This window comes from Cetorhinus maximus, chromosome 7, assembly GCF_964194155.1.
Source record: "Cetorhinus maximus chromosome 7, sCetMax3.hap1.1, whole genome shotgun sequence".
Taxonomy (NCBI): domain Eukaryota; kingdom Metazoa; phylum Chordata; class Chondrichthyes; order Lamniformes; family Cetorhinidae; genus Cetorhinus; species Cetorhinus maximus.
In genome coordinates, this window is record NC_135885.1 from 18,556,917 (window position 1) to 18,577,032 (window position 20,116).

The 20,116-nt window shown below is 49.6% G+C and overlaps 1 protein-coding gene across 2 annotated transcripts in view; it reads left to right on the forward strand.

Moving 5' to 3' along the window:
- Positions 1–2,756: 2,756 nt before the first annotated feature.
- The window catches only part of oca2 (oculocutaneous albinism II), a 573,569-nt gene continuing 556,209 nt past the window's right edge, over positions 2,757–20,116 (forward strand). For both annotated transcript variants that reach the window (XM_078544815.1, XM_078544816.1), the window contains exon 1: positions 2,757–3,081. The gene's annotated coding sequence lies outside the window, so the exon portion shown is untranslated. The remainder of the gene's footprint in view (positions 3,082–20,116) is intronic.

Consider the following 20,116-nt stretch of genomic DNA (forward strand, 5'->3'; position numbering starts at 1 on the left):
TCTCAGCTCTACAGCTTCAGATGCTTTGTCAAGAACCTCCTTTTCTGAAGTTGTCTGGACATCAGGTTTATCGGTGAGCACCTGCAGATCTGTTTCCTCAACTCTTGCAGGTACAGCTGATCCTTCAGACACATCTGTACTCAGTTGAGTTCTTTCAACATGAGACGTTGACTCAGTCGTCAACACCGGTGGTATCATTTCTTGGTACTTTGTTTCTCTCCTCCTGATAGGATCCACGTGTCTCCGCTTAACTCGGCCTTCCACTTTCACGTGGTAAGAAAGAGGTCCAGTCATTGCACTTATTTCGCCCGATAACCACTTGGGTCCTTTCTCCAAAATTCTTCACGTATACCGCCTCTCCTACATTAAATTTCCTCTCATGACTATGCCAGCCATGTCCAGTTTCCTGACTTCCCTGACTCCTTTCCACCTTCCCCCCCCTAAATTTGGCGTTATTAAACTTAATCTCGTTTTGAGACGGCGTTTCATCAACAATTCCGCAGGTGTGACACCTGTTGTTGTGTTGGGGGTGGTCCTATAATGGAAAGTAAAGCGTGCTGTCTTGGTTGCTATTGAATCTCCAGTTAATTTCTTCATGCTGGCCTTGAATGTTTGAGCCGCCCTTTCAGCCAGTCCGTTTGAGGGAGGGAGGTACGGTGAAGTTTTCACGTGAGTGATACCGTTGAGGCTGATAAACCGTTGAAACTCAGCGCTTGTGGATGCTGTGCCATTATCAGATATGACCACTTCTGGTAGTCCGTTGATGGCGACACTTTGACGTAGCTTGTCAATTGTAGCAGAAGATGTTGGTGAGTTCACCTCTTATATGCCCATCCATTTTGTGTGTGCATCAATAATAAGCAAAAACATTGTTCCCATGAAAGGTCAATGTGTAATCGCACCCATGGTCTTCCTGTCCACTCCCGAGGGTATAACGGAGCTGTTGAAGGTGACTTTTGCACTTGCTGACACTGCATACAACTCCTCGCTAAGCTCTCTATTTCTCCATCCATCCCGGGCCACCATAGGTAGCTGCGTGCTATGACTTTCATTCGGGAAATGCCTGGGTATGCACTATGTAGTTCAGTTAACAATGGCTTTCGTCCTTTTGGAGGAACAATCACTTGTGCTCCCCACAATAAGATGCCCTCCTGGGTGGTTATTTCATATCTTCTGTGAAAATACGATTTAATTTCTTCGGATTCTTGCTCTTGTGACCAACCATGAAGAACTTGATCTTGTACTTTGGATAAGACTGGGTCTCACCTTGTCCAATCTCTGATCTGTCGAGCACATACCGGTGATGAATCGAAGAAGTTCAATAATAAAACAAGTTCTTGAAGGACTGGAACATCCTCATTGTTTTCTAGCAAGGGCAAATGAATAAGCGCATCAGCGTTTGCATTCTAATTTCCAGCCCTGTGGATGAAAGTATATTCATACGCTGCCAGAATCAACACCCATTCCAATTTAATTTCCTTCAGCCAGTTTCAGCCAAGCAGGCTTGGCCCCTTGCCTGCTATAGCCATCAGGGTAGTTTTACCGATTGGCTTCCATATTGTACAGTAACCTTGCTTATGCCTTTGACTTTGATGTCTTCTCCCGTGTAAGTTTTCAATGTTTCTTCCAAATTTAGTTTATGTTCCCCATAATTCAAATATTTGGAAGTGTGTTCACCAATTACTGTAGCGGAAGCAGCAGGGACCTGGAGAACCAGGGAACCAGTGCTCCAGGTAGGCCTAGAGGTTCCCCCACCTGTCTGCACAGCAGATCCCCACGCATCCCAACAGTGGTGGCCAGGCTGCAAAAGACATTTTTAAATTTAAATTTAAAAAAAGTTGGAGAGAGGACACCTCCATTTTGAAGCCCCCTCTCCCTTAATTACCTTCCATTGAAGTCAGGCTGCTGCTCCTTTCAAGCTAGAAGGCCTCTGATTGGCTGGCTAGCTTCGAGATCCCACCCGCCGTCCTCAATTGGATGGCGAGCCCATCTTCTGGTTATTAGTTGAATGCTCTGGGGCAAACCACAGGCGAGTGACTGCGTCTGATCCACAGTTGAGCCTGACCACGGGGATCAGAAGCCTGCAGGGGCCCTTAACCTCAAAACAAAATCAGACTTGTCGCATTTGATTGCTTCCTGGTGATCCCTGTTCAAAGCGCTGTGTGTTGATTTTCGGTGAGTGCCGGATTGGACTTGATTGGGGAGCCACACACAGTCAAATAGCCAAGTGAGTAATAGAGAGCAATTTGTGTGAATGGAACTACACCTCAGCACTATGCTTCAGAGAAGAGAGGTAGAAAACTGGGAAGAATGCGATAAACTTCCAAAAAAAAAAAATTTGGCTAAGTTAGGAACCAGTTTGGAAATGTTGGCTCCCTCTCCTTGGCGTTCTGGGAGTCATCTGTTGTTCCTTTACTTGTATTGGCTCCTTTCCTCTCCACTGGTTCCATGAAGCTGTGGCTATGTATGCATCTGGTACACTGAGCAATTAAGCACATCTGCACAAACATCCTTCCGACTCAGAAATAAAAGTTTTTGAAAATGAAGGGCGCCTACGAGGTTTAACTTTTCACACTTTTGCTCGACTGTGTTAACTGTAAAGCTTTCAGTTTGCTGAGGAAGAGCTGAGGCACTTGAAAGCTATTTGCTCCCCAAAGTCGTGTGTAACTTCTAATCCATCATCCCCGGTCTACCAGCCTATGGGCCAATAGGGCTGGTTATACAGGGAATAGTCAATGTGGCAATCAAATGCACGATTTGCTGTTAATTGGCCATCACATGATGGCAAACCCAGGGCAGTCAGACTTATCCATGTGTGCTGAGAAGGATTCACTCCCAGTTACTACAGGATACCAGCTGCAGTGAGCTGAAACCAGTCCAACCCGGCCCTCCTCCATTCTAAAATTACAACCAACTTTACCTTCAGGGAATTTTTTGCTGTTCGTTTATCAGCTGCAATTTGAAGGATTTTTTGACACTCCAATAACTGCATTTGCACCAACAACCTTTGTCTGTGGAACTGAATGTAAAGATCTCCAGCATTTGTGGCCCTGAAGTTCTTCAACAGAATAATTTGCACAGGTAAAATAAAATAAAGTTCTTTTGGTAAATTTGATAGAGTATTTTCCTTTACTTTTGCCTTCAGTTAGATTTGTTGATACTTTAATTTTCTAAATAAAATGGCCTTTTTTTCTCTTGCGTGTTCTCCACAATGTGTGCCCCTTCTCTTTAGACTCCGGCTAAGTACAGCTTCTTGAGTCTCGTCCCTTTTTGTGTGAGTCTGCATGCTGAGTTGACAGCAAGCTCTTCAACTACATGGGGCTTTGCAGCTCCGTCTGGCGCTGTCTACCCACAATTTTCTTCTTAATTGCCGCAGCTTATCTCTGTGACAAATTAGTTTGGATTGCAGGCATATCTTGTGGTATTTTGAATGAAGTGGCTTTACATAAGGAGTCAACGCTTCTTTTTTTCCCCCCATGCCTGCCTTCTCATGCATTCCTTTCAAAAGGACAAAGTGATAGTGACACCCTAATCTTCAAAAACACTCAAATGAAACCACTTCACGCTCTGAAATGTTGTTCAGCAAAGCAGGAAAGCCAGCCATCAGAATTATCAGCAGTAAGCTCTCACACCCCAGCAGTGCAATAAATCGATGAGTAAGTTTGTACTGACCATTCCCATCTTTAAGTTTGAGAACTTAATGCTAGCATGACTAAACAAGCAGGGATAATGTGTTTCAGTTCCATTGAGAATTGCTGAGGCTTTGATCTAATTACCCTTGTGAAAATGGAATGCGGCATTGCAAACAACGTTCCCTGTAACTTTTTTTCCCCCAGTGTTCAGGCGTTTTATTTTAGTGCACGGCTCCTTTAAATTTTAGTGCGCGGCCAAACGCAGGCAATAATTTAAAGGGGCCGTCTTGTGTATGGCCCACACGGACTGTAGAATGGCAATGCAACTTAGAGGGATTGCGAATAAATGTCTCATAGAAACATCGAAAATGGGAGCAGGAGTAGGCCATTCGGCCCCTTGAGTCTGCTCCGCCATTTAATGCAATCATAGCCGATCTTCTATCGCCATACTCCCGCTCTCTCCCCATACCCCTTAACGCCTCTAGAGTCTAGAAATCTATCTATTTCCTTCTTAAATATATTCAGTGACTTGCCCTCCCCAGCCTTCTATGGTAGAGAATTCCACAGGTTCACCACCCTCTCAGTGAAGAAGTTCCTTCTCATCTCAGTCCTAAATGGCCTGTCCCGTATCCCAAGACTGTGACGTCTTGTTCTAGACCCCCCAGCCAGAGGAAACATCATCCCTGCATCCAGTCTGTCTATCCCATTGCAGATGCATAAACAAAACAAATGCAATTCAACCCACCACTGTTAACTGATCAGTGTTTACTTAACAAGGGCAGCAGATAGATGGGAACACCACCGCCTGGAAGTTCCCCATCAAGTCACTCACCATCCTGACTTGGAAATATATCGCCGTTCCTTCACTGTCACTGGGTCAAAATCCTGGAACTCCCTCCCTAAGAGCACTGTGGGTGTGCCTACACCACATGGACTGCAGCGGTTCAAGAAGGCAGCTCACTGCCACCTTCTCAAGGGCAACTAGGGATGGTCGATAAATGCTGGCCCAGCCAGCGAAGCCCACATCCCGTGAATCTTGTATTAAAGCAGTTCTATCAGTAGACTGTGTCATTTGACACATTTGGAACATATAGGATACAGGAGCAGGCCATTCAGCCCCTCAACAACAACAACAAGTAACATTTATGTAGCACACTTAACATCGTAAAATGCTCCCAAGGTGCTTAACAAGATGCAAATTAAAAAAAACATTTTTAACTTTTTTTGAAACTGAGCTATAGAAGGTGAAATCAGGAAAGCTGGACCAAAGGTGAATGGTTTTTAAGAGTATCTTAAAAGACAAGAGAGGGATAGAGAGGTGGGAAGTTTAAGGAGGGAACTTCAGAGTTTAGGATCAAGGCGGCTGAAAGCGAGGCCACCAATGGTGGAGCAATTAAAATCAGACGTGTGCAAGAGGCCAGAATTGGAGGAACGCAGGGATCTCGAAGGCTTGTAGGGCCTGTTCCACCAATCAGTATTGTGAGATTTTATTGTCATAATAAGAGTCATTCAGAAAATGAATCGAATTCTCAGGGAAAAATAAACAAATGTACGGCAGTTCAGTCAACATCTGAAGGAGAAACGCAGTTTAATATTTCAGGATAAGTCTCCTCATCACACCCTACAGACGCTTCAGCTGGTAGCCAGTGTGCTTCTGTCAGAGGAGACACCAGGCGAGTGAATGGAGCATCTGTCCTTAACCCAAAAATGTTTATGTTGATGTAACTTTGCTTTGGAGACATATTTAAGACATTTTAAAGGAGTGATTCTTTGAAAAATTTATGTCTTTTTAAAAAGTGAATGTAGATCGGGCATTCATCTCTCCTGGAAAGCATCACACTTAGGTTTACCTTTACAGACTATGCAACACCTCCTGCAATGCCTATCGCTAGAGGAACCCTGCACTGTTGCAGATCTTGCTGAATTCAACAACAAGGCGCAAAAATGTGTCCAGTTCTGGCTGGGCCATGTATAGACTGTCTGTGGACACGATAAAATAAATAAATAAAAAACATTTGCTGCAGCTCTTCTCCAGAATCTATTTTTGTTTTAAGTTGTTAATTTTCTCTCCTGTGCAAATCCTGTGCTTCGGAAGCTGTTACCTCCTACATTAGGGTTCCGGGACTCCTTGTTCAAGTGGCCATTCATCATATGTGTGTCGGCTGATTGTGTGCAGGAGCGTCACAGTTAAGCCTGACTCCACCCTCTCTCTGCACAAGCAAAAGTCACTTGACAGTGAACAAGAGTGGGAGCAGTGTCTGATTCTTCCCTCCCTAACCCATGGTTGCAGAGGGTAATCACAGTGCCCAGTTGCTTGTAGTGAGTGCATTCCATTGTGCGCAATGTGCTGTATAATGTGGTAGTACTATACGATGAAAGAAAATCGTATGTTTATACAGTGCCTTTCAACAATCTCAGACATCCCAAAGCACAGTGAAATACCTTTTGGAGTGTAGTCACTGCTGCAATGTAGGAAATGCGGCAGCCATGTTGTAGAAAGTAAGATCCCACAAACAGCAAAGTGATAATGACCAGACCTTCTGTTTTTAGTGATTTTGATTGCAGGATAAATACTCAGGCGGGACAGTGGCACTACTGTTCCTCAGAATAATGACTTGCGATTTGGTATGGCCACTTGAGAGGGTAAGCGGGAACATGGTTTAACATCTCACCTCTGCCAGTGTAACACTCCTTCAGGCCTGCACTGGAGCGTCAAACTAGGTTTTGCGCTCAAGTCTTTGGAGTGGGACTTGAACCCACAACCTCCTGACTCACGAGGCTAAAATGCTACCCATTGAGCTGATGTGTGGTCACTTGATGAAAGCCATTCAGTTTATTATGTAGTAAACACATGAACCTGAAAACTTGTGTAATTCATAAAAATATAAGGAGAATGCTCGTCAGCGTCTCTTGATTTATTCCCTGTGACGGGAGAGGGAAAGTGCCAAGCTGAGTTATTACCACTGGGAATTAAACTCTTTGAATCTGTGTGGAGTGCTGTGTTTTATCATCAATGTTAAGTCGTGCATTTGTGTAGAGTATTGACACAGAGCAAAAGAATGCAAACTTTGATCTTTAATGCGTGCTCATTTTTAACACTAACCTTTGCTCTAGTTTTATCCTTGATGGGTCTGATTAATTCTGTACCAATTCTGACTGTGAACCAATGGACCAGAGCTTCCAAGGAGTGGCAATCACAGTTTGGATTGCCACTCCGCTCCTTTATACTTACCTTGGTCAGGAGCTGCACATTCCTTGCCCAGACTTTCGACCTGGACCTTGTGAGAAATGTGCAGTGTACTTTGTTCCAGAGCCTTCCAATGCAGGTCAGCAGCACTGGGGGAAGTGAAGCCACATCCTCTTTTTACGGTGCTAGTTGGTGTAAACTGGGTAGATTTAAAGGTCCCAGCCACTGAGAAGCCAGGGAGAAGGTCAGTGTGTAAGTAAGTGGGTGAGGGAATAGGGTGGTCGGAAGGACGATGTGGTCAGGTGGGGTTGTGGCCGGGGCTGGGTGGTCAAGGGTGGGATGGTGGCCAGGGTTGGGTGTTTGGGTGTGGGCGGGGGCAGGCAGCGGGGTCAGATGGTTGGGCAGGGAAAGGTTGGTCGGATGGAGTTGGTGGGGGGGGGTGGTTAGATGATCGGGGGGCGGGGGGTTATTAGGTGGTTGGGTGGTCAGGGGGTTGTCGGGGGGTCAGTTGGGTGGTTGGGGCGTTGGGGGAGTTGGAGCTTAGTCGGGAGGTGAGGCGATAGTCGGCGGGCCAGGGAGGGTAGTCAGGACTGTGGTGGCGGAGTAGTCAGGGGTGGGGTGGTAGTTGGGGTGGGGGGAGTAGGAGGTTCCAGTGGGGTGGGTGGGGGGCGGTGGGGTGGTGGTCAGTGCTATAGTTACCGAGGATTTATAAGTAGTTTTAATCCTTCTAACTTTTCCTGGGTAACTATTCTGCTAAGAGAGTCAACCATCTGAAGTCTCTGATTTAACCTCAAGACCAGGCTTCCTTGTGACTTGTGAAGGCTGTTGCTCTGCAGTAGAGTTGTGTGTGGTTTGCTTTAGGGGCTTAATACAAAATGGTGCAATAATCCATAAAATTGACACTAGTATAAAGACATCCCTTGGCATTAAGCATTAAAACTGGTTGTTTGACTGGAATATATACCAGGTTGTCATTATTAATTTGGCTTTAAGTTGGAGTAAAAAGTCTGTCAACATTTCTCTTGACTCAAGTTGTTCCACAGCTGTCGTCTTCAAACTCCCTGCAATTTGACACACAGTAAAGATGTTAATTTCATGTGATGGGTGTATAACCTTCTATCCTTCTGCACATGATATGACCTAGTGAGCTGTTCACGACAGCCATCGTGAGCTTGGCAGTATTTCTCTGTCACAGCTAAGGGAGAAAGTTCAGTCTCTGTCTTTATTCAAAGACGCCTTTGTTTTGTTGTTTACACTTTGATTAGAAAAACTCAGGCCCAGAAAATCCAATTGTATCTTTCAATGAATGCAAAGGATGGTGAGGCTTGTTCTACACAGCTATTTATGTGGTCCTGAACTTGGTGGGTAATTAGCCAGCGCTATCTGCATTATTCATCGGCTACTTGCCTATTGAGGCTGGAAGGCAAGCAGTTGGGCTGCACTGAAGACACTTAAAGGCAGCCAAAATTACTTAAAAGGGGCGACGCACTCTGGCTGCAGGCAACAGAGAAATACTTATGAATATGGAAATACATGGAAGAGGTTCAGAGAAGGCACCCATGTTCTCTGATGCCATCTTGGAGGTCCTGGTAGATATGCTGGTCTGAAGGAGGAGGTAGAAAGCATTGAAGAAACCTCCACCACAAGTTGAAAGAGGTTGCAGAGGGAGTTAATGCTAGGAGTTTAGCTCCCAGGACCGAAAGAGGTTCAATGATCTCACCAGAGTTGCCAAAGTAACTCGCCCTCCCAGATCATGTGCAACTGCTGACCCCAGAGAACATTGAGGAGCTCAAGAGGGATTACAAAGGTTGGAGAACCGTGAAACCCCTCTTTGAGTCCCTGACACACTGGTGGGAAGTGATCAAGGGAAGCATCAAGAGGTTTTTCATCCGCAAAGGCACCCAGAAAGCTAGAAAGGAACAGAGGGAAATGTCCCGACTCCAGGAAAAGATGCAGAATCTGCTCCGGCTGCAGTCGATGGGGGTGGATGTCAAGGAGGAGCTCCAAGAGGTGAAGGGCCAGCAAGCCTCGCACTTTGCCTCGGAGGCCTCCAAGATCATCTTCCGTTCCAGAGTCCGCTCCGTGGAGCAGGATGAGACGTGCTCACGTTTCTTCTTCCAAAAGGTACACAGAGAGCGCTCTGTGATCAGCAGCCTGAAGGAAGAAGACGGCTCAGTAAAGTCATCACGGTCCGACATTCTGAGGATCAGCAAATCCTTTTATGCCGGACTGTATGACGTGAAGCCCACGGACAGCACGGCCTCCCAGTCCTTCCTGTCCTCTATCACGGAGGTCCTAGACCACAGTACGCGGGAGAGCCTAGACAAACCGCTAACTCCTGACGAACTGACTAAGGCCCTCGAGTCCTTCGAGAAGAGTAAAACCCCCGGAAGCGACGGCCTGCCGGCGGAGTTGTATTCGGCTCTGTGGGACTTGATCGGCCCAGACCTGCTAGAAGTGTACGAGAGTATGCTCCTGGCCGGCAGCATGTCAGAATCCATGAGGAAAGGCATCATCACCCTCATCTACAAGCACAAGGGGGAAAGGGAGGAAATTAGAAATTGGCGACCCATTTCACTGTTGAATATGGACTATAAGATTCTGTCCAAGGTCATCGCCAACCGGGTCAAATCCGCTCTGGAATTGGTGATTCACCCTGACCAGACCTGCTCTGTGCCAGGCAGGAAGATCTCTGACAGCCTGGCGCTGCTCAGGGATACGATTGCCTATGTACAGGACAGGGGTGTGGATACCTGCCTCATCAGCTTGGATCAGGAGAAGGCCTTTGACAGAATATCGCACACCTACATGGGGGATGTGCTCTCCAAAATGGGCTTTGGGGAGGGAATTCGAAATTGGATCCAACTGCTCTACACTAACATCAGTAGCGCAGTCTCAATCAATGGGTGGGAAACAGATAGCTTTCCGATTAAATCTGGAGTCAGGCAGGGCTGCCCTCTCTCGCCTGTCCTTTTTGTGTGCTGCATAGAACCCTTTGCCGAGTCCATCAGGAAGGATCCGGGCATAAGAGGAGTGACGATCCCAGGCAGTGGAGGCACTCAGGTAAAAGCCTCCCTGTACATGGACGACGTCGCCGTCTTCTGCTCGGATCCGCTGTCGGTGCGCAGACTGATGCACATCTGCGACCAGTTCGAACTGGCCTCGGGAGCCAAGGTAAATCGTGGGAAGAGCGAGGCCATGTTCTTTGGGAACTGGGCTGACCGATCCTTTGTCCCCTTCACTGTCAGGGCTGACGGCCTGAAGGTGCTGGGGATATGGTTCGGAGGGACCGGGGCATGCGTTAGAAACTGGAAGGAGCGAGTGGCTATGGTGAAAAGGAAACTGGGCATGTGGGAGCGACGCTCCCTCTCCATTGCGGGTAAGAACCTGGTCATCAGGTGTGAGGTACTCTCGCTGTTGCTGTACGTGGCGCAGGTCTGGCCCATTCCACACTCCTGCGCGATGGCGATCACTCGAGCCATCTTCCGCTTTATCTGGAGGTCGAAAATGGATCGTGTCTGCAGGGACGCGATGTACAAGCCTCTAGATAAAGGGGGAAAAAACGTGCCCAACATCGCCCTCATACTGATGGCCACCTTTGTGTGTGGCTGCATCAAGCGGTGCGTAGACCCTCAGTACGCAAACACCAAGTGTCACTACGTGCTGAGGTTCTACCTGTCCCCGGTGTTGCGAAGGATGGGTCTGGCCACGCTGCCGCGGAACGCTCCAAGTAGTTGGACCGTGCCGTACCACCTGTCCCTGGTGGAAAAATTTATGCAGAAAAACACCTTTGACCACAAGTCCATCAGGCAGTGGTCAGCACGTAACGTCCTAGAGGCCCTGAGGGATAAGGAGAGGGTGGACCCTGTGGGATGGTTCCCCGAGCAGACTGTCAAAGTCATTTGGCAGAATGCCTCATCGCCAGAACTTTCCAACAAGCACCAAGACGTAGCTTGGCTGGTGGTGAGAAAGGCCCTCCCCGTCAGATCCTTCCTACACGCCAGGAGTCTCACCCCCTCTGCACGATGCCCTCGAGGTGGCTGTGGTGGGGAAGAGACCGTTGTTCACCTCCTTGTGGATTGTGCCTTTGCAAAGAAAGTCTGGAGAGAGATGCAGTGGTTGCTGTCGAGGTTCATCCCGAGCAGTTCTGTGACACAGGACTCTGTGCTCTACGGGCTGTTCCCAGGGACACACACCGAGACAAACATCGACTGCAGCTGGAGGATCATCAACTCGGTGAAAGACGCGCTTTGGTCTGCCCGAAACTTGTTGGTCTTCCAGCACAAAGAGTTGTCCCCGACCGATTGTTGCGGACTGGCACAATCCAAAGTCCAGGACTACGTGCTGAGGGACGCACTAAAGCTTGGGGCAGCTGCCGCAAAGGCGCAATGGGGAAGGGTCGCTGTCTAAGACCTTTCTACCACAGCGCACCGAGAGACTGGGAACTGTTTAGAGCCCCTCGGGCTGTACAGATCAAAATGAAAGGCTGTAAATGACTGTAATATTGTTTGTACTGATGCACCTGGTGATACATTTTGTAAAAGTTTAACCTGGATTGTACCCTTGTAATGTTGTTTTTGAAATGGTTTTGAATGTGATTGAAGATTTTTATGAATAAAGTATATTTTTACAAAAAAAAAAAAAAAAAAACTCGCCCTCCCAGATCGCTTCTCGGCCTTTTGGCTAAGATCAAGTGTTGCAGGGGCGACACCATGGTCCTGCCAAGGCAAGGTCGGGATGGAAGGGCTATAACCAATCGCAATCCAAATCCATACCGTGGGTTACCTATCACCGTCCGAGTCACGGTGAACCACAGCGAAGGAGGATCACCTATGGATCGGGGCTTCTTCACCAGGAGGATCCTGTTGAAGGCGTGCGGCTTCCAAGTTCCGGAGATCTTCACCCTGCATGACTCCCGCAAAGGTGGTTATTTCGACGTGACGTTCAAGCGGGTGGCAGACTGCGTCCGGCTCCTGAGGGTGTTCGAGGAGAAGATAGACCTGCCGGAGATGAAGATCCTGACGGCGGAGCCGCACTTTTCTCTGCCGTTGCAACGGGAACGTGTGGTGATGGTGCATGTGTACAACCCCTTCGTCCCTGTCGCCGACGTGGTCACCTTCCTCACCAGGTACTTCGATAAGGTGAGGAGCGGCACCGAGATTCGAGACGACTTGGGGATCTGGACAGGCAAACGCCTGTTTAAGGTCACGCTAAAGACCGATGGTAAGGGAGCCATTTTCCACCCTCCTTCCAGTTTCGCTATCGGGGGAAACCGTGGCTACCTGGTCTACACTGGGCAACCCAAGCATTGTCGCTCATGCGGCAAGGCTGGTCATGTGGCGGCCAACTGCAGCGCCTCCCTCTGCAAGATCTGCAAACAGGAAGGGCACCAGACAAAAGACTGCAAACAGGCCAAGTGCTGCAACCTGTGTGGCGAGGCAGGTCACCTCTACAGGACCTGCCCCAAACGCTGCCGTACTTACGCACAGGCAGCCAAAGCCGACCAGGGGGAAGCAGAAGAAATGTTTCGTGTCACTCCAACCACCAAGGCCCCCAGGGAGCTCAACGGGACAAAGGAGGACACAGAGAGAGACAAGGTGGAGAAAGAGATTGAGGCAACAGAGAGCCAATCAGCAGCACTACCCCCTGTACCTCCCAGTCCTCAGGACAGCGAATCAATGGAGGAGGAGGCAGCAGTGGAAAAGCAGCAGGGGGAGTGGCGGACGGTGAAGAACAAGAAAAGTAAGAGGGAGCGAAGAAGAAGCAAAGGCGTTTCCCAGAGAAGCGGCAAGAGGCGTCTCCCATCCGACACGGATGACAAGGGCAGCAGCTCTTCGGATGATGAAGTGCCAGGGCGGCACCGACAGAAGAGGCGGCAAAGCTCCAGGGCGTTGGAGGACGAGACACCCGAGCTCCAGAAAATTGGAGACAACAAGGAGACCAGCGCACCCCAACTTTGCCTGCAACCTGAGGAGGCCAGTGCACCACAGCCCCTGGAATCTGGGAGCAGTGAGGCAATCATCGCACCCCAGCTCCAGGAAGCCGGGAACAGCAACACCCCAGAGGGGGTGAGTTTTGGAGAAGCTTCTCCAGCAAAGGTCATCTCAAAACCCACTCTCTACGTGAACCTCCAGATGCCACCGGAGCAGAACACGGCCAAGGAGATCTACCTCAGCCCATCCAAAGTGAAGGAATTTGAGCTCACTACGGGTATGAAGGAGCAGACTAAAGGTCTGGGACTCTCAGAGACAGTGGGTTTGGTAGGAGAATAAATGCTTTAAAATGGGTTTAAAGATTGTATCCATAAATGTGCGTAGCATTAAATCTACTACGCGATGTGTTGCGACCTTGGACTACCTAGCCAAGGTCAAAGCTGACCTGTTGTTTCTTCAGGAGTGTGCGATACCGCACCTCAGCTCCTACAGGCAATGGTCACGATGGTGGTCCCACGGGCCATCGATCTGGTCGGGCGGAAACGACTCTCGTTCCTCCGGCCTGGGTATTCTGCTGCGGGGAGGCAACTTCACCATCTCCGAGGTCAAGGAGGTGGTGGGCGGGCGACTCCTCGTAGCAGACGTAATGTACAAGAACGCTCCACTCTGGTTAATTAACGTGTATGGCCCGGCACAAGGGGCTGAGCGGCTGGAGGTTTTTCAGCAGCTCCCACTGCTGCTGGCGACCTCCAGGCCGGTCATTCTGGGCGGGGACTTCAACTGCATCATCGATGCGGCTGGACGATCCGGCAGGGCCGGCAGCAGATTGGACGCTACGTCCAGATCCCTGATGGAAACAGTTAAGGATGCCAAGCTGCACGACGTCTTCAGCAACCCTGCAGACGGAGCGCAGCGTAGATACACCTGGTCGCGGCCAGACGGGTCCATTCGTTCCAGGATAGACTTCCTGTTTGTGTCCCGTGCATTCACAGTCAGATCCACCGAGGTCAAGCCGGTGTTCTTCTCTGACCACTGCCTCCTACTGGCGGACTGCCACTTGGAGAAGGACCTGAGGGTGGGCAGGGGGGCATGGAAGCTAAATGTGCAACTGCTGACCCCAGAGAACATTGAGGAGCTCAAGAGGGATTACAAAGGTTGGAGAACCGTGAAACCCCTCTTTGAGTCCCTGACACACTGGTGGGAAGCGATCAAGGGAAGCATCAAGAGGTTTTTCATCCTCAAAGGCACCCAGAAAGCTAGAAAGGAACAGAGGGAAATGTCCCGACTCCAGAAAAGATGCAGAATCTGCTCCGGCTGCAGTCGATGGGGGTCGATGTCAAGGAGGAGCTCCAAGAGGTGAAGGGCCAGCAAGCCTCGCACTTTGCCTCGGAGGCCTCCAAGATCATCTTCCGTTCCAGAGTCCGCTCCGTGGAGCAGGATGAGACGTGCTCACGTTTCTTCTTCCAAAAGGTACACAGAGAGCGCTCTGTGATCAGCAGCCTGAAGGAAGAAGACGGCTCAGTAAAGTCATCACGGTCCGACATTCTGAGGATCAGCAAATCCTTTTATGCCGGATTGTATGACGTGAAGCCCACGGACAGCACGGCCTCCCAGTCCTTCCTGTCCTCTATCACGGAGGTCTTAGACCACAGTACGCGGGAGAGCCTGGACAAACCGCTAACTCCTGATGAACTGACTAAGGCCCTCGAGTCCTTCGAGAAGAGTAAAACCCCCGGAAGCGATGGCTTGCCGGCGGAGTTGTATTCGGCTCTGTGGGACTTGATCGGCCCAGACCTGCTAGGAGTGTACGAGAGTATGCTCCTGGCCGGTAGCATTTCAGAATCCATGAGGAAAGGCATCATCACCCTCATCTACAAGCACAAGGGGGAAAGGGAGGAAATTAGAAATTGGCGACCCATTTCACTGTTGAATGTGGACTATAAGATTCTGTCCAAGGTCATCGCCAACCGGGTCAAATCCGCTCTGGAATTGGTGATTCACCCTGACCAGACCTGCTCTGTGCCAGGCAGGAAGATCTCTGACAGCCTGGTGCTGCTCAGGGATACGATTGCCTATGTACAGGACAGGGGTGTGGATACCTGCCTCATCAGCTTGGATCAGGAGAAGGCCTTTGACAGAATATCGCACACCTACATGGGGGATGTGCTCTCCAAAATGGGGTTTGGGGAGGGAATTCGAAATTGGATCCAACTGCTCTACACTAACATCAGTAGCGCAGTCTCAATCAATGGGTGGGAAACAGATAGCTTTCCGATTAAATCTGGAGTCAGGCAGGGCTGTCCTCTCTCGCCTGTCCTTTTCGTGTGCTGCATAGAACCCTTTGCCGAGTCCATCAGGAAGGATCCGGGCATAGGAGGAGTGACGATCCCAGGCAGTGGAGGCACTCAGGTAAAAGCCTCCCTGTACATGGACGACGTCGCCATCTTCTGCTCGGATCCCCTGTCGGTGCGCAGACTGATGCACATCTGCGACCAGTTCGAACTGGCCTCGGGAGCCAAGGTAAATCGTGGGAAGAGCGAGGCCATGTTCTTTGGGAACTGGGCTGACCGATCCTTTGTCCCCTTCACTGTCAGGGCTGACGGCCTGAAGGTGCTGGGGATATGGTTCGGAGGGACCGGGGCATGCGTTAGAAACTGGAAGGAGCGAGTGGCTATGGTGAAAAGGAAACTGGGCATGTGGGAGCGACGCTCCCTCTCCATTGCGGGTAAGAACCTGGTCATCAGGTGTGAGGTACTCTCGCTGTTGCTGTACGTGGCGCAGATCTGGCCCATTCCAGACTCCTGCGCGACGGCGATCACTCGAGCCATCTTCCGCTTTATCTGGAGGTCGAAAATGGATCGTGTCCGCAGGGACGCGATGTACAAGCCTCTAGATAAAGGGGGAAAAAACGTGCCCAACATCGCCCTCATACTGATGGCCACCTTTGTGTGCGGCTGCATCAAGCGGTGCGTAGACCCTCAGTACGCAAACACCAAGTGTCACTACGTGCTGAGGTTCTACCTGTCCCCGGTGTTGCGAAGGATGGGTCTGGCCACGCTGCCGCGGAACGCTCCAAGTAGTTGGACCGTGCAGTACCACCTGTCCCTGGTGGAAAAATTTATGCAGAAAAACACCTTTGACCACAAGTCCATCAGGCAGTGGTCAGCACGTAACGTCCTAGAGGCCCTGAGGGAAAAGGAGAGGGTGGACCCTGTGGGATGGTTCCCCGAGCAGACTGTCAAAGTCATTTGGCAGAATGCCTCATCGCCAGAACTTTCCAACAAGCACCAAGACGTAGCTTGGCTGGTGGTGAGAAAGGCCCTCCCCGTCAGATCCTTCCTACACGCCAGGAGGCTCACCCCCTCTGCACGTTGCCCTCGAGGTGGCTGTGGTGGGGAAGAGACCGTTGTTCACCTCCTTGTGGATTGTGCCTTTGCAAAGAAAGTCTGGAGAGAGATGCAGTGGTTGCTGTCGAGGTTCATCCCGAGCAGTTCTGTGACACAGGACTCTGTGCTCTACGGGCTGTTCCCAGGGACACACACCGAGACAAACATCAACTGCAGCTGGAGGATCATCAACTCGGTGAAAGACGCGCTTTGGTCTGCCCGAAACTTGTTGGTCTTCCAGCACAAAGAGTTGTCCCCGACCGATTGTTGCGGACTGGCACAATCCAAAGTCCAGGACTACGTGCTGAGGGACGCACTAAAGCTTGGGGCAGCTGCCGCAAAGGCGCAATGGGGAAGGGTCGCTGTCTAAGACCTTTCTACCACAGCGCACCGAGAGACTGGGAACTGTTTAGAGCCCCTCGGGCTGTACAGATCAAAATGAAAGGCTGTAAATGATTGTAATACTGTTTGTACTGATGCACCTGGTGATACATTTTGTAAAAGTTTAACCTGGATTGTACCCTTGTAATGTTGTGTTTGAAATGGTTTGGAATGTGATTGAAGATATTTTATGAATAAAGTATATTTTTACAAAAAAAAAAACTCTCCCTCCCAGAACCATGATAGGGTCCCCCTTGTCCTCACTTATCATCCCACCAGCCTCTGCATTCAAAGGATCATCCTCCGCCATTTCTGCCAACTCCAGCATGACGCCACCACCAAACACATCTTCCCTTCACCCCGCCCGGTGGCATTCCACAAGGATCGTTCCCTCTGGGACACCCTGGTCCACTCCTCCATCACCCCCTGCACCTCAACCCCCTTCCCATGGCACCTTCCCATGCAACCGCAGAAGGTGTTACACCTGCCCCATACTTCCGCTCTCCTCACCGTCCAAAGGCCCAAACACTCCTTTCAAGTGAAGCAGCACTTCACTTGCACTTCCCTCAATTTAGTCTACTGCATTCGCTGCTCCCAATGCGGTCTCCTCTACATTGGAGAGACCAAACGCAGACTGGGTGACCGCTTTGCAGAACACCTTCGGTCTGTCCGCAAGCATGACCCAGACCTCCCTGTCGCTTGCCATTTCAACACACCACCTTGCTCTCATGACCACGTGTCCATCCTTGGCCTGCTGCAATGTTCCAGTGAAGCTCAGCGCAAACTGGAGGAACAGCACCTCATCTTCTGACTAGGCACTTTACAGTCTTCCAGACTTAACATTGAATTCAACAATTTTAGAGCATGAACTCTCTCCTCCATCCCCACCCTCTTTCCGATCCCCTTTTTTCCAATAATTTACGAATAATTGGTTGCCATGGGACCCGGTGATCATCGCAGTCCCGCTGCCGCCCACCCACTCCCGCTGCCCTCTGGAACGGCGTTTCACACTGGGCAGGCCTTAATTGGCCCGCCCGTGTAAAATGGCGGCGCGGACCCGATAGTGGGCGGCGATCGGGTCTGCGCCCGCCTGTGCCCGCAGCCGCACGGCCCGCCCGACAGGCAGAAAATTCTGTCCAATGTGTTTAATTTTGAGTCTGTTTGCAATTGATGCCCGCCGTGTTTGATTGGTTAAGCCTGGGTGTGGACTCAGAAAAGTAAACAAAACTGTAGAGAGAGCTGGAAGCCAGAGCTGAAGCATGGATTAGACATTTTAAAGCACTGTGAATAAAACATGTTACACACACACGTGAACGAGTGTCACCTCTGCATAGATACGAGATATAAAATATCCAACACTGTGAAACTTAAACTTTCAAAGTTATGAAAGTTCATTTTTGTGGAAAATTTAAGTCTAGCAATATGTTATTTTAACCAAATAAGCTATGGAATCTGATATTTATATTTAATATACTTAATATTTAAATGAAATCTTGGAAAAAAATTGCACATGTATATCTGTAAAGTTAACATGATTAGCAACAGCTTTCAACTCTCACCGACAGAGGTAACTTAATATTCATTTGTTTCAGATTTAGGGAACAGACAGATTAAAACGTTAAGTTGGTGGCATTTTTATAGAATTGCTGGGTAAATCCTTTTTTATTGATGTAAATCAGGTATGATGGTGTCAGCCCTGGCTCAGTGGGTAGCACTCTCACCTTGAAGTCCGAAAGTGTTGGATGCAAGTCCAGAGACAAAAATCTAGGCTAACGCTCCGCTGCAGTACTGAGGATTACTGTTGCACTATTGGAGGTGAGGCGTTAAGCCAAGGCCCTATCTGCTCTCTCAGGCGGACGTAAGAGACCAATGTCACTATTTCGAAGAAGAGCCGGGGGAATAATCCTTGGTGTCCTGGCCAACGTTCATCCCTCGATCAATATCTCAAAGAACAGATTATCTGGTCATTCTAACATTCTTATTTGTGGGAGCTTGCTGTGTACAAATTCGCTGCTGCGTTTCCTACAGAACGGCTTTAAAAATTCAAAAAAGTACTGAGTTGGCTTTAAAATGCTCTGTGACGTCATGGTGTTGTGTGAGGAACTTTGTGATTGTGAGTCTTTTTCTTTATGTCAAAGTGTGTCTTGTCATTCAAAATGTAACATCGCTTCTGATTCCTATCCACTCAATGAGAATTTGGAAAGGTTTATACTTTCTAGGTCATTTTGCGGTCGTTGAGTTAATACCATCAAACAACATATCATGATGATATCTAGCAGCAGGTGGAGCTCGTATCGCACATTTTTCTAAGTGGTTTTATTATTTCTATTGATCAAATCCGGTAAACAAAGATGTGTTCAGCCGGTTAGCCTGACATCAGTTGTGGGCAAACTCCACGAGACAAAGGGCGGAATCACCCGTGCCCGCTGGCGTCGGGCGTGTTTGGTGGCGTGAGCGGACCATATGGCGAGAAGGCCGAAAATCGGTTTCACGACATCGTGAAACCAGTTTGCGGTCGTCCGCTTTGCCCGCTGATGGACCGCGTATCCCGCCATCGGACGTTGGGAGCCTCATTGTAATACGTCTGCATATCATTATAAGCCCAGCCCACCGGAATCGTAACAACACCTCCCACCCCCCCACCCCCACCCCCCCACCCCCCGCCCCCCGGTTGGATCGTGATTGCCCACTGATGTGTTTCACAACGGTATATAAAAGGCGTGCACTTGGCGGGCTGCACTTTGAGGGGAATTTGGAGGTGAATGCACAGTAATGTTGCGGAGCGCTTGCCCGGCTCACCGGCTGTTGGACTTCAAGGTTGAGGCGTATTTGGGTGATGGAGGTGTTGGTGGTAAGGGTTGCTCTGCGGTTGAGGCGCTTGTGGGGAGGTGGGTCAAGGGCAGCCTGCGGTTGAAGGTAGCACACAAACACGTGTGGGGTGGGGGTGCTGGGTGAGGGAAGTGGCTTCGGTTTAGGGAAACCATCCCTCCGCAGCTGAGACAGTTCAGGCGCAGCCATTGATACGATTGGAGTCGGGCCCTTAGCTTATCTGCTCAGTCAAGCAAGGCAGAAGCATCAAAGTGCCACCAAGTGCTCCAGAGCTTTTCAGCCCTCAGTTACAGACTGCAAAGTAAGAGCATTTTAGTGGACAGCAGAACAGTTGGTCATCTGGGCACATTGTACAATCTCCTTGCTAAAGTGATGGATCAGTCACTGGCGGAGACTCTCACAGCCCCTTGCGATGTCATCACCCTGGTTTGCTTCAGTCTCCCCCATGGTTCAAGCTAACAGTGCAGCCTTGCAGTGTGGGTTAGGAGAATGCCTGCGCCTGAGCTGAGAGCACAGCATGCAGTCCAGTGGGTAAAGCTGCTGCCAATCAGTTGGGTGGAGTGGGGCGGAGGAGGGTGAGGTTTTGGGCAGCCCTGCAGCGCACTAATCTCTGGCCATCCAAGTGGTGGCCTGCACTCTCTGGAATGTGTTAAGGGGCCTTCTGAGTTAACCAAGAGAGATACTTTGTACACCCATGCAAAGCCACATAGCTCTCTCTTTCACCCTGCAGGAGGAGTGCATCAGGAGCATGGAACCTAGTGACCTAGC